At 43.9% G+C, this 6170-nt stretch overlaps 1 protein-coding gene across 4 annotated transcripts in view; it reads left to right on the forward strand.

Annotated features, from left to right (window-relative positions):
• LOC105677193 (kin of IRRE-like protein 1) overlaps positions 1–6170 on the forward strand; it is a 337620-nt gene that overhangs the window by 87217 nt on the left and 244233 nt on the right. The window lies entirely within an intron of this gene.

Raw genomic sequence — 6170 nt, forward strand, 5'->3', positions numbered from 1 at the left:
GGAAAGAGAAATTGAAAGAGAGAAAGAGAGAGAAAGAAAGAGAAATGAGAAGATTTTAAATTGCTACTGTAAAATAAAAACACACTGTTGATCCGATCTGTCGCTTTGCTGTCACTAGTAGAATTTGCGAAATGGTGCGAAAAAAATGGACTGAGACCGATTTCACATACGGTTTCAAATGGATTGGTCGACATCTGCACGCGTGTGTGAAAATAGAAGCGGTAAAATAATATCTCGCTAAACGACGGGACGGCCACGATTTCGTGGATTTCAGTAGCGTGACTCGACGTTTGGAACGACGCGTGAAACTGCAATCGGTGCGCTTGTCGCGCCGCTGTCGACGTACGTCTTGATACATGAAAATGCAATTATTCTAAATATTATATGCACGGGAGAGTCGCGGCAATGCTCGTCATTGGCAATGATTGGTCACAAATCTCTGCGCCTGTCGCTCCTCTTCCTCCCTGCTTGCGTCTCGATACATCACGATTCCCTAGAACCCTGAAAAAAATCAAGCAACGGCCCGCCGCAACCGTCGACGTTATTTATTATCGCGGTTTATCGCTATCATGCTGTTTATACGCGGACGCAATCACGAATCGCATGGGACGGAAATGAACGCTCGGTAAAAAACACACGAGAGACACATAAAGAGTCAGAGGATGAGTAAGAGGGTGCGCGAAAGGGATGGGAAGGGATGAGGAACGCGACCGTACTCGAGCTCTCTCCATCGGTGAAGCGGTCAACACACGCTTGTTTTCCGTATGCTCGCTCGGGGGTGAAATGGGATCGGGCTGCTCGTATCACGCGCAGAACACTATGACTTCGTTCCAATAATAGGGCGATACAATCATTACCCCGCGTGTTTCAACCGACGTGAAATTTCCCGAGCTATACTCTCGAAAAGCCTCTACCCTTCGCCCGTATGCGCTCTTCATCGCGTTCAAGTTCGCACCACTGCCGCGCGAACCGGACATGACGTTACCGTCGGGAAAGCCTCGCGAATTGCCTCTTCATCCGCTTTTCGATTCTTCATCCCTGCGGCACGAAATTGGAAAATAGGCATCTCTGTGAAAATGCTGCACGATACTGCGAGCAACCTTGCGACGAATATAACGCACGGGCGGATTATTTTATATTTTAACAGTCGAGATATTTTAACCGCGACATTTTATGATTTTATGATTTTACAACGTTCAAAGAATAAATGGACAAAGAATCGCATTTTGCAAATAGCATAAACGCATTTTGAAGCCGGCGTTGCCGGTTTTCCGTCTATAAAGTACTCCGCGTGCCAATTATTCCGTTTGTGTTTCGCGTAAGTTAATTACGAGGCGATTATTAGCGCGCTTTTGCCGCGAGTGTCGTGTTTTCTACCCGCAAAATTTGACCGCGACATACCGGCGGATCAGCATTTCCAAATCCAGCAACATTAACTTCGTCGTGATAATGCGATAATGCGATGCTGGGGGCCACTTGAAAATAACGACGTTACGTCGATACCGTAATGAATCAGCGGTGAGCGAGCATCGATCAATTAATCACGGAAAATACGATCGGTACCGTTCCGCAAAATCTCCCCGAAATGCAACCACTGACGAGCACTTGATAAGAGACTGATATCGTCCGGCCGATTCGGAATGAGCCAAAATTAATGGTGTTATTCTCCGACGAGGTGCCGGAGTTGTGATTTTTGCTAATTTATTCGCCAGGCAGACATAACAACAATTCAGGTCGAGAGTGGCTATCAATGTAAATTTATTTAAACGTCACTCTAATTGGATCACCTTATACAAACCGGTGCCTTCACGAGGAATCTAACAAGGCTTGAATATAACGAACCCATTTTCTCGCATGTATCGTTACGTTACGTAATCGTGACTATTTTAAATTTAATAACGCGCTTTCGTAGACGAGTGGTCGTTGAATTAATTGCGTTAATTGATTGTCGCGGTACACCACGCTCGTGTCGTTACATCCTACTCCACTTTCTTGCGCCTCATTATCTCGAAGTCGAAGCTCGGTCGCGATTTGGATTGGAAGAGCGTCGCTCGAAATATGTCTTCCGGTTAAATCGAGTTTGAACTTTGATCGCGAAAGAGATATATATATATATTATATATCTTGATTGTATATTTGATGAAGGAAGTCAGAGATTATTAAACGGATCTTGCAGAAGTGAGATTTAAGAACTTTCAAATAAATTTTTATTGAAATAGCATCAGATCTATTATATTATATTTATGACTTTCCGCTATATTTTATCTTTCCGCTTTTTGAAAATAGATTCGACATCGATCTCTTTCGCCGCAACTTGCAAAAAAATGCACCTTTACGTCAACTCAATTCTCTCCTTCGGTGGGAGAATCGCGAGACCGCTTTCGTCGACATATCTTATTTTCCCGCTAGACGCCTTGTACATTGTCCTCGACATGGTTGCGGCTGCACGCCGCGCAAAAAGTAGGGCAAAACCAGTTTGCCCCTCGACGGGGCGAGCTCGTGTAACGACGTACACCTTCCCCGCGTGAGCGCGAAGTCCTGCTCTCAAGGTGGGACATTTATTACGACGACTACCGACGACACCGACAACTTTCTCTGGCAGGATAAATAACGAGGCAACCGGCAAAATATTTTAGCCTGGAGGTACGCTGAGTTACGTGCCCTAAGCCTACGTAGCTTAGAATCGCGATCGGTTCCCTTGTGTTTCTTACCTCGCTGACAGTGAGCTACCACCCTGGATTTGTTGGGTAATTCACGAGGTCAAATATTAACGATTCGGCTCGTTTAAGCTATCGTAACGGCGGAAAACCGCGGATTGTTGAGGATTTGATCTCGTTCTCCGTCTGAACGATAAAACTTAACGAAGGGCGTGCTGCGAAGTTACCGTCGAAAATCTTAGTTTCGTCGCTCCGATTTCTTGCTACACGATTGTTATTTAATCTGTAATTGACTGTAGATCGACGATTAATTTGCTAAACAGAGTGCAGAATGTTAACTCGCTTCCTCCCGATACCTCGAAGTGTCGAAACTGTCGATAATCCTTACTTTTACTTTAACTTCCGTTTCTGGTGGTCGGCGGCTTTATTAGACGGTAATGTTCGCGCGTTGCTATGGCCCTAATTAGGATGAAGTTTTGAGCACCGAGGTTAATGCAGTTATTTGTTTGCCGATAGTCATCCGGCTGCCCGAGCCTCCCGTGTAATTTTATAACTTTGCGCTAATGCCATATTAACGACACGAGGAATTATAAATTTCGGCGTCAAAGCGACCGGTGTTACTACCTAACGAGGCAACGGAGATTTCATTACACCAGGCGCGAAGGGCTCACCCGGCGTAATCGGATTCGCCGGAGGAATTGGGGCATAATTTTCGGAAATACCCACGACCGCACCTGCTTTATCAGTTCGATATTTCGTAATTTAATGGATTACATAATTCATAAAGGCTTAAGGCCTAGGTAATAAGTTATGCTTGCGTGCCCTCTTAAATGTGTCTCTCTAAATATTATATGTTACGGCGTTTCATCTATATTTCACGATTGCTTATTATTTACGATTGATTTATTGAAGAGGATAAGGACTAGAAAGGAAGATATATTTGTTCGCAATATATTCCACCACTTGTTCATATTTTACTATCCACGTATATAATACTCATCATACCGAAACAAGCGTAGTTTCGCGCTGCGATATTTATGAAGCTCGTCGACTTTGAGAAATCACTCGCGACTTCGCGAATCCGTCGAGGGGTCATCAGACGAAGAAATTATACGGCATAAAATAAGCAGCAGTTAGTATTACGAGAATTGCTTCTTCGACTTCTGTAAAGCTCGCGTGGCGCTTGCGTTGGGAGGTCACAGGAGGCGTTTGAAGTCGCCCGAGTCTCTCCGGGGCCAACCGCGCCATCCCACCATGAATTCATTCGCACCCTCATGAAATTCAAAGCAGTCGTTACGCTCCTGGCACAACGGCAACGAGCGCGACGGCGAAGAGGACGAAGAGGACGAGATGGCGCGGATGGTACATAGTATACGTGCTGCAACGGTCGGCGGTGCCTACCCGCCTAGCCTTGCGCCTCTCGGCGTTCAATGTTTTATTTATAATTTGTTTATCTCATCATCTGCTCGGACCTGCCGACTTGTGTATGTAACGGTGTCTACACGACGCCACCGCGTTCGTCAGTGACTCTCAAGCATCCGTCGCAAAAGCATGAATAGTCAAACGTTCCCCTCTCCCTTTGCCCAAAACTTTTTTCCGCGAGCGTTGCAGTCAGCCGGCGTGAATGAGGAAAATAAACTTGGCGAAGCGCGAGTTAGCTTCTCGTACGATGAGAAAAAAAAAGTATATCGGAAGTCGCGGTGAACGTTGAACTTAAAAAGTGCTCGACGGGAATTGAAATCTAAAAATTGTGTGTACATTAGAACTGCATGGGAAATTATCGGTAGCGCAAATAGTGGAGAGGCGTTCCGAGTTTTTCCCCCGTGCGTCCACAGCGGCACCGATAGCCATTGACAACAGATGGAATACCGAATGCATGTATATCGCGCGATTTGGAAACGTTACATAAATTCACGTGACATCCGGATGGATATGGAATCAGGAAAGCGCTCGAGGACCACTCCGGTCGCAACGCCTCGATTCGGTTAATCCTTCGCGCGAAATACCCCGCTAGCGTTGCGCTGACCGATGCCAGCGTTTCAAACTTTGCAATTCGGTTCAGCGGAAGTTAACAGCCAACATAATTATTCACTATTCACTTTTCAAATGGATCTCGCGTAACATGCATTAATCATTTAGAGCGAATGTTCCCATCGACACACTTTTGAATTCATTAGACTGAGAAAAATAAAGCTTTCGTAACGAATAAGGTGATAAGGCGTTAACTGGTGCATAACCAGTTGCACAGTGTTTCGTGCCATACATCAGATATAAATGTGCTGTGTCGGAAGCGTTCGAATGATTTGATCTGACGTTCTCTCGCGAATACACGATTTGCCATGACGTGGTAAAATTCAAGGACAATCCTCATAATTCCACTCTACAGGATGCAGAAATGTGCAAACACTTGCACAATAGATTGAACAATTTGAAAAATGTACAGAGTGTTAAAAGGTGAACGGAGGCGATAACTCACTTGTATTATCGAAACAGAAAATCTCTGCTCGGGTCTGAAAGAGTTGATTGATGCAGATCGACGTTGACTAAGCGTTTTTCATTCAGTTTAATGAGTACGAGAAATGCAACGTAATATTCATTATACACTTGTTATTGTAATTTAATGTGTTTTCAATATTTGAGTTTGTCAATTATCCGTCGCGCAGCGCAGCTCGATTATCGATGGTTCAGAATTATTTTTCGGCCGTTCATTGGGTGTTCGGATTTAATGCACTTTCGAGATCGGGTCGCGTTCGAAAAGTTCAGATGGATGAATAGCTACTGAGGTCAAGCGAAGGGTCGCGAAATCACTCTCGTGTAAGCACGCGAGTCTAAGGAGGTCGAGAACCGACCACTTTAGGCTTCCAGCTTCTGACTCCTCACGGATCGCTTTATTCCGCCGTTGCAACCTCCTTCAACGCGCATTCCTTCGTATCTATCCTATCCCCCTTTCTATCTTAATAATTGAGACATAAGATATTGTAAGTGAATTCTTTGAAACAGTTGACGTATTCTTTCGCGGCGCCACAAAAGCTGTTCGCAAGGACGAGCGAAACGATCTTAATTTTATTTGCAAATTGACAACTAGCGATTTCCAATCGCTTTATTTGTCTAGAAAATATGTATATATAATATATTTGCCTACAAAATAACTTATTTATCTGAAAGTGTCCCGGTTGAAAGGGTTCACGGCGGTTTAAACTTTTAATCAGATAATGGCTCATTTTTAAGCATGTTACAGTTCGGAATTTTGTATTCGTTTGTTTGAAGTAAAAAATAGTTGTGGAATAAAATCGAATTTAACACTATACAAAGTACACGTAATCAACACGCGCTGTTTTACGAGACGCTTTGAATCGACTTGTCGTAGATTATCTACCGAAACTAACTCATGTACATAATTTTCACACACACACACAACGTTTATCTTTATTATTATAACAATAAAGATAAATCTTGTATGCGACGAGACTAAACTATATAATCCTATCGTTACTGCTGTAACTGATATGCAAA

The sequence above is a fragment of the Linepithema humile genome, chromosome 1 (assembly GCF_040581485.1).
Source record: "Linepithema humile isolate Giens D197 chromosome 1, Lhum_UNIL_v1.0, whole genome shotgun sequence".
In the NCBI taxonomy this organism is placed as follows: domain Eukaryota; kingdom Metazoa; phylum Arthropoda; class Insecta; order Hymenoptera; family Formicidae; genus Linepithema; species Linepithema humile.